A 9,479-nucleotide genomic window follows, 5' to 3' on the forward strand; every position below is an offset into this window, starting at 1 on the left:
TTTCTTGGGAACCACCAAACGGTTCTCGAAGAAGATAGCACCTCGCTCATCCATGGAAAAACATTTAGCAACTCCTCTAGCAATGTTTTCCTTAATCCAGAATATGCCCTTATCACGCTTCTGGGCAGCTATGATTTGATCCATAAGGGTAGGTTTCGCCACCAGGGTGGATAGAAAACCTCGAGGAACAATGTGAAGATTAATCTTACGAAATTCCTCGTGGAGAAGTGGTTGACTTTGTTATAACATCAGGTTGTTACAATAGGACTTACGACTTAGTGCATCAGCCATGACATTGGCTTTGCCCAGGGTGTAAGTTATTCCTAAATCGTAATCCGAGATCAACTCGACCCAACGTCGTTGCCTGAGATTCAAATCCGGTTGGGTGAAGATATATTTCAAACTTTGGTGATCAGTGAAGATCTCGCAACGATTACCAAGGAGGTAATGTCGCCAAGTTTTGAGTGCATGGACTATAGCTGCAAGCTCTAGATCATGTGTGGGATAGTTTTCCTCATGTGGGTGTAATTGCCGTGAAGCATAGGCAATTACCTGACGATCCTGCATGAGTATGCAACCTAGTCCTTGTCGCGAGGCATCGCAATAGATAATAAAGTCCTTGGAGAAATCTGGTGGTACCAGTACGGGAGCAGATTTCAGGCGTCTTTTCAGTTCCTGAAAGCTGAACTCGCACTGTGGAGTCCACTCGAACTTTTTATCTTTCTTGAGGAGTTCAGTTAGAGGTTTAGCAACCTTGGAGAAATTTCGACGAAGCGGCGGCAATAGCTCGCTAAGCCAAGGAAGCTCCGGACTTGCTTGACCGTCTCAGGTGGAGTCCAATCAAGGACGGCTTGAACTCGCTCGGGATTGATAGCAATACCCTTACCAGAGATTACATGGCCTAGATAGGTCACTTCTGGCAACCAAAATTCACACTTGGAGAATTTGGCATAAAAGCGATGCTCTCGAAGTTTCATCAATACCAGCCTTAGATGTTTGGCATGTTCCTCTTCATTCTTGGAGTAGATGAGTATGTCATCGAGATAAACTATGACGAATTTATCCAAATACTCCATGAAGACCGAGTTCATTAACCGGGAGAAGGTGGCTGGGGCATTGGTTAAACCGAAGGACATAACGGTGTACTCGCATTGGCCATAACGGGTAACAAAGGCCGTTTTGGGAATGTCCCCATTTCTGATTTTGATTTAATGGTAGCCCAACCTCAAATCCATCTTGGAAAAGACTGAGGATCCAGTGAGCTGATCATACAGATCGTTGATCCTGGGAAGCGGATACTTGTTCTTGATAGTGACCAAGTTGACAGGTCGGTAATCTACAACCATTCGATCCGTTCCATCCTTCTTCTTGACGAAGAGGACGGGGCAAGCCCAAGGAGAGGAACTAGGACGGATGAAACCCTTTTTCAAGGACTCATCGAGTTGGTTCTTAAGCTCGGCTAGTTCTAAGGGTGCCATCTTATAGGGTCTCCTAGAAATTGGAACGGTTCTTGGAACAAGGTCTATCACAAACTCGACATCCCTGTCAGGTGGAACACCTGGCAGTTCTTCTGGAAAGACATCCGGAAAGTCTCGGACTATCGGAGCATCTTCAAGGTCTGGAAGGGGGTTGGCATTTAGGGAGTAAAGCTGGCACTTGGCCACTCGGGTTAAGACATTGTCTGTCTTGCCCGATGGGTGAGTAAGTTGAACGGTTCTAGTGGCACAATCAATCTTAGCATAATGAGCTGACATCCAGTCCATACCCAAAATGATGTTTATGTCCGAGGACTTGAGAGCTATTAAGGATGCAAGGAAGACAAGTCTATCGACAAGAATTTCGTTCCCATGGCTTACTCTAGAAGTTTGCCATCTAGAGCCAGGGGTTTGAATTTCCATGGTAGAGGGCATGTCACAGAATGTCGTATTATGCGATCGAGCATAGTTCTCGGATATGAATGAATGAGATGCTCCAGTATCGAAAAGAACAGATGCCGGATGGCAATTAACAAGGAGCATACCAAGGACGATGTTAGGATCCTCATGAGCCTCCTCGGCTGAAACATAGTTGACATGGCCACGTGTAGTAGTGACTGGCTTGGCGTAGAATGTCTTTCCCGCTAGCTTACCATAGCCAACGGACTTTCCAGTCTGATTGGGGTTGTTCTGGGGACACTCTCGACTATAGTGACCTGGCTCTCCACACTTAAAGCATGTCACCACATTGGGGCGTGGAGCAGCATTAGCAGCGGGGCCACCATAGGACTTGGGCGGTGCAAACTGCTGGTTGGGACGAGGCATCTCAAAGGATGGCCTCGGAATGAACCTGGGTGGCAGTGCTGTGCTTGGGATCCACACCCGGCGCTTCTGAGCTCCAGAGCCGAATGAAGAGCGAAAATCACGTGAGTGTTTACGTGAAGCGTCATAGTCAGACTGGCCTGACTCCGCACTGATGGCTTTATTGACCAACTTCTGAAAGGAGGTGCACTCATGCAAACGAAGATCACGGCGAAGCTCAGGGCCAAGTACCTTGCGGAACCTTGCCTGCTTCTTAGCGTCGGTAGATACCTCTTCAGGAGCATAACGTGCCAGATTCCCAAATTCACAGCTATATGCATCCACAGTCAGCCTTCCTTGGGTGAAATTGCAGAACTCCTCCCTCTTACGATCTATGAGACCTTCCGGAATGTGATGCTCACGGAAAGCCTCACTGAATTCAGCCCAAGTAGTGATTTGGCCGACCGGGCGCATAGCTTCAAAATTCTCCCACCAGAGGCTAGCAAGGCCTTTGAGATGGTAGGCAGCATAAGTAACCTTATCAGCTTCGGCTACGTTGGCAGAACGTAGCTTGTGGGTGATGATGCAAAGCCAATCATCCGCGTCGAGGGGCTCGACAGAATGGTTAAACTTTGGTGGGTACAGCTTGATAAAGTCATTGATTGACACCAAGTCATTTTGCTGATGGCGTGCAGTGTTCTGCTCAATCCGCTCTAGCAGGCGGTTAGTCTCACGCTTGTTTCTCTCCGCCTCCAGCATCACTTCGGCTAGAGAAGGCAGGTGAGGCAGATTTTCACCCCTAGCTGCACTGGCTTCCCCCTGCTCCAGGGCAGCAGGGTTGCTGCGGGTGTTGACCATCCTAGGAGAAAACAAGACAATGGTTTAGGTAAGGATGGCTCAAACTTAGCAAGGAAGTGCAGAATGTAATGGATAACACAGAGTGCAGAGATGTCCATCCGTATGTCATGGTAATATAAAACTGCCATATATATACCAACGGTCATACACACCATACATAGTTTAGTACAAGCCCAGGCTACAATACAACTATGATGAAGGACGTTACATCTCATCGGAGGCATTCCAAGCTCCTATACATTATTTGTCTACACCTCCGGAATTGTTTACACACAAAGTCATATTCCACAAGTCACGCAGGACAGTGGATCTACAACTATTACAATACTAGTGATACTACTACTAACTCAGACAGCTCCGTAGTGGTCCTCATAGAAGTCACCTCCATAGCCTGGAAGTTCAACGTGATCATCCAGGAACAGACGGTCCTGAGGAGCTTGTGGACCAAAGGGACTAGGATGAGGTCTTGGACCAACAAACGGTGGCCTGCGGGGACCACGGGGAGGGGTGATGCCTCCCACATCACGCCAATCCACCATGTCTGGCAGAGCAGATCTCACAGGATACACATCCCTGGTATCCATACATCCAGCTTGCACCGCAGGTGCAAACCGAGTCAATGTGGCCCAATGATCAACATGGGTGTTGAAAAGCTCCAGCCTCAAGGCCCGATTCTCTCGGTCCTTATCTTCGAGCATCTCGGTAGTGGTACGAGTTAATGAGTCCTCCTGAGTGGAGTCGGCATAGATAGCCTGAAGATACCCTTGCGCTCCCGGAAGTGAAGCTGGCATGTAACGGAAGTCGGTGTTCCGAAGCAGGCCAGTCCGGACTCGCATGATGGTCATCATGGAATAGGCAGCATCCTGCACAGCCATCTCAACAGTAACCCCGAGTCCATAGGAACAGTGGAGGGGCTCAGTAGATCCAAGATAAGAAGGAAATATCCTGACGGTGCAGAAATATTGGCTTTGATTAAAGTCTCGGAACTGCTCCTCGACAGTGTATTCGGGATAGCAACGGTAACCCGTCTCGATCATTACCCGGACTAACATAGCAGTATGACCGGGCACATCAAGGCACCGGGTCAGGCGAACCACTTGGTTTTGAGCACGAGTGGCCATCTGAAAGCACAACCACAATGCAAAGACATTAGAATTTTTATGGAAAATTGGACAGCATAACAGCTGTAAATGCTCAGAAAGAGATTTGAGACATCGACAACAATTTGCAATACCACTCAACAACATCATATCAAGGTTCTGATTCAACTAGCAACATACTAAAAGTAGAAGAAACTGTACTGAGGCTTGTAACAACAATCCTATAAGCTACTACGGATTAGTAACACGTGAACCTGATAGAAGGAGAGAGCCTAGTCCTTAACCCACGTTGAATAAGAAGAGAATGACTCAGATCAGAGGGAATAAGGTAAAGGAGTAAAAGATCCTTACGTTCCCTCCCACAATCAATTCCCCTACATATAACTAAAGCATTTCTAGACTCGACATCGACCAGTTTGGCTCAATGAACCTACAGGCAGTCCGGCTCTGATGCCAATGCTGTCAGGCCCCCGATTCCAAGTCACATCGATCTAGCTGGTAACTCCTCATATCACATTGCGGCCTCACGCACGGTAACCCACGGGTGTCGCCTTACCATGGCCCGGGACCGTTTGCGCCTTTTGGCACACGTATATGATAGTGTCGCTAGCATCCATATGACAGAGAACCCGGGCCGACATGGCTAGTCGTGAACCCAAAGCGGCACAGACCCATGGAGACAAGCATACATGAATCACATCGAGCATGTCGGTCATCAGTGAGTGAATCCGGGCTGTAGCACTGGGCTAACAGGACTTCAGGGAACCCGGGCTGTAGCAGGCTAGGCAGGACTTCGGATGTCACCGCATGACATTTCCCCGAAGGGACAGATATAGGAACGAAGTGAATCACATGCCAGCCAGTCAAGTGTCCTAAACAGTAGTGCTGGGCTAGCAGGACTCCGGTGAACCAGGCTGTAGCGGACTACTATGGCTCGAGGAACACTAGACTATATTTCCCCATAAGAAAGGCTGCCAAGGATAAACAACTAGATTGTCGGATCCCACTCATACCAAGCATTTCAATCATACACACAATATGCCCGATATGAGTACATACAACATGGCATCACAACCAAACTCTACAACTCAAGTACTTTATTTAAAGGCTCCAGAGAGCCATACATAACATGTTCATACAGGTAGGGGTCACATGACCCGACACTCAAGTCATACAAGCATACAAGCACAATCGGAAGTAAATAGTCTGAGTACAGACACTAGAAAGCAAGAAGGCTTCCGAAGCCTGTCTATCTACATAGGGCCCTGCATGGCCAGGATCACCACCTGGGTGGCTAGTCACTCGTCGACATCAAGGTCTACGTAGATCCCATCAGAGGGGGCAGTGTTGTTGTCTGAAAATAGTAATTAAGAAAACATGAGTACAAAGGTACTAAGCAAGTCTTACAACATAACCTACTATACATTCTCATTCTCAAGAAGGTGGTGGGGTTATTGCAGCAAGCCAGCTTTGACTCTTGGCTAAGCTATCCTACGGAACCCCACTAGTAAAATAGTTTTCGCACACGAGTCCACTACTCACTAACACAATACTCCACCGGGGATCCTCCCTCGTCATCCTATGAGAGGGCCATCCTCCGTACTCACACTTATCTTGAGTCTTTTAGTAGTAACCATTAACTTGTCTATGAACTGTATAGGCAACCAAGTAGTCCTTTACTGCGGACGCGGCTATTTGAATAGTTTTATACCCTGCAGGGGTGTACTTCGTCACACATGTTTCCACCACTTAGCGTCCGCACACGACGTGTGCTCGGCAGACTTTAAGCGAAAACCGACGTGGGTGTAGACCACGACCCGACTAACCTCACAAGTCTCTAGTCCAGGTTTATCGCCTATTCAGGTTCCATCCGCAAGGTAATCCGGCTGGGGTGTCCTCAACAGCCCCAAACAATGTGTATAGGGTCCCGAGACGCCAAACGGGCACCCGGCATACCCGGCCACAGTGTATCTACCGCATCATAGCCCACCCCTAGGGTCAGCGCTACGCACGGCCGCCAACACATAACCTACAAACACCAGAAACTAGCTGCAACTCCTGGACAAAGGACGAGAGGGGTCAGTAAGTCGAGCGGGGTCATATTTCAGGGCCCAATGTGTGGTAGTAACTGAATCTGAAATCACGCATACAGATCTCAGTTCTTATGGACGGCCTCAATGAAACAACCCACCATGTACTCCTACATGGCCTCTCATCGATAGCTTTACCAAAACATGTTCAACACATCCCTCACATTACCGACATAATCATTTCACTCTAGCCCATCACCTAGATGAACCAGACCTGACACAACTCTAAGCATAGCAGGCATAGCAAGGTAGGAATCACATACATGGCTCAATCAACTCCTACACATGCTAGTGGGTTTCATCTAGTTACTGTGGCAATGACAGGTCATGCAGAGGATAAGGTTCAACTACCGTAGCACACAGCAGTTTGAATCGCGTTGTCTTAATGCAGTAAACAAGAGCAGAAGCGAGAACACGTGTTTGTATCGGAATGATCAATGGGTTGCTTGCCTGTTGTAGTGGTAGTAGGGTACTGCCCTTCAGACGGATACTCGGGGTTATCCTCGGAGGCAGAACCTACCACGAAAAGCACACCGAACATAATCAACACATGACAATATGCAACAATATGATGCATGCTATGACATGGCAAGATGAAAGTGTCTTGGCCTAATGCAAGCTAAAACAGGTAGGAATGAACTCATTTGAATCAAGTTAGCTCATTTAACATGGCCTTATTAGTGCATTATCTTATTCTGCTTAAACAACAAGGTTAACTTGTTTTGTCGTGCATGAAACCATTACAGATGGATGGATTGAATTTTTCTGATCATTTTTCATATATAAATCTTTGCATTTGGAGCTATGGTTGATTTTCTATGATTTTTAGAAGTTTTGGCTATTTTCTAGAATTTCCTATTAAAGAATAAATCCAGTAATTGAATTAATGCGTCAGAATGACATAGGTGTGACATCAGCGGGTCAACTGGGTCGGCCAGGTCAAACCTGACTGGTGGGCCCTGTTTGTTAGTGTCTCAGCTAATTAACAGGATTATGTTAGTGCTAATTAACTGTCAGTGGGGCCTGGGCCCACATGTCAGTGACTGAACTAATTAAATTTAGTTAAAACTAATCCTAAACTAATTAGCAGGCCGGACCCACCTGTCATAGACTCAGGAGGGGAGTCAACCTGGGCCCACACGGGGGTCAAATAGGGTCAACTCGCCGGCGTCTAGCCGCCGGCGAGGCCAGACACGGCAGAGCAGCGCGGGATTTGCACTCCAGCGAACAAAAGGATGGCGGAGACTATCTACGTGATGCGGGGAGGAAGCCGCGTCGAGTGGTAGCAGTGGGTGGAGTTGGGGTGGCCGGAAACGTCGCCGGCGACGAGTTTGGCGGCGACCGGAGCTCGGGTGAGGATGAACTAGTCGCTAGGGGGCACGGGGAGGCGCGAGGTTTGGTGCGTTGAGCTCTTGGAGGTGCGGTAGGACTAGTGGACAGGGTGGCGTGGCCATTGGGTGGCCGGAGCCTCGTCGGCGACGAGCTCCGTGGCAGTGCGTGCGGGTGATCTACATGCAGTCACTACGGGGCTCGAGAGAGGGAACGGAGAGGGTGGGGAGGTGGCTGAGCTCACGGGGGTCTCGTCGAGGTAGTCAGAGAGGTCGGGGATGAGCTGATGCGGCTGGGGCGATGAAAGGGATCTCCGGTGGCCGGAGTTGAGGGCGAGCTCGGTGCAGCGTCTCCGGGGCGAGCGAGCGCTCAGGGCTCGGCCTACTCGCTGTAGTCGACAACGGCGGAGCTCATGGACACGATGGCGCGGCGTGAGGACGACGGAGGGCGCGACTACGACGATGGTGAGGCGACAGGAGCGTCGGCCATGGTGGGGAACGACAAGGGAGAGAGACAGGGGGGGAATGGCGTGTCCAGGGGCTTCGGGGTGCGACGTGGAGGCGTCCAGGCGTCCAGGGGCATGGGTGGCAAGCAGGTGACGCCGTGGCGAGCTCGGGCACGCCGGCGTCACCTCCCTGCCTGCCTAGCGGAGAAGAAGCAGCTGGCTGGCGCGGGCCAGCACAGTGCTGGGCCGCCAGGTGGGCCGGCTGGTGAGTTAGCTGGGTTGTGCCAGGTAAGTTTCTCTCTCTCTCTCTCTTTTTCTGTTTTTCTTATTTATTCTATTATTTCTGTAGCCTCAGGGCTTTATTAAAAATGCCAGGGCATTTCAATAAATCATAAAATTAATCATGGCTACTGCTTAGAATATATGCAACAGCAAACATTTTAGTTTATGATTATTTAGCATTTAAAATATTTTATAGCATTTAAATACCCAAACGCAAATACTATAAGGATTAATCCAATGACCTTAGATGTCCTAGAAAAATGTGCACCATTTTTGTCAGGGGTTTTAACCCAAAACAAAAAGGGTGGGCTTTTTTGATGGGCATTTTAGGTTCATTGAAAAAGTTTTTTTAGTAAACCCTAGTTGTTCCAGGGGGGGTGCTGGGGGTTCTGTCATCCCCATTTCAAATTTAAGAGAAAATTAAACATGATGCGCACTCTAATGCTTGAACTAGATAGGGTGTGATAGACGGAGGGCCGCTCTTTGCGACCCAAGCTTTACTAAAGAGGCATTCGATGCCTTCAGCTCGGCTGATGCGTACATCCGAGCTCACGCAAGATCATGGTGATGCATGGCAACGAGAGGGGAGAGTATTGTCTACGTACCCTCGTAGATCATAAGCGGAAGCGTTATTACAACGCGATTGATGTAGTCATACATTTTCACGATCGACCGATCCTAGTACCGAAAGTACGGCACCTCCGTGATCTGCACATGTTCGGCTCGGTGACGTCCCACGAACTCACGATCCAGCAGAGTGTCGAGGGAGAGCTTTGTCAGCACGACGGCATGATGACGGTGATGATGATGCTGCCGGAACAGGGCTTCGCCTAAGCACCGCTACGATATGACCGAGGTGGATTATGGTGGAGGGGGGCACCGCACACGGCTAAGGGATCAATGATCAAGTTGTGTGTCTATGGGGTGCCCCCTGGCCACGTATATAAAGGATGGAGGGAGGAGGAGGCCGGCCCTCATAGAGCGCGCCCAAAGTGTGGAGTCCTACTAGGACTTCCTAGTCCTAGTAGGATTCCACCTCCTACATGGAATAGGAAAAAGGGAAGGAAGAAGGAGAAGGAAGGAAGGGGGCGCCCCCTTT

The sequence above is a fragment of the Triticum urartu genome, chromosome 1 (genome assembly GCF_003073215.2).
Source record: "Triticum urartu cultivar G1812 chromosome 1, Tu2.1, whole genome shotgun sequence".
In the NCBI taxonomy this organism is placed as follows: Eukaryota; Viridiplantae; Streptophyta; class Magnoliopsida; order Poales; family Poaceae; genus Triticum; species Triticum urartu.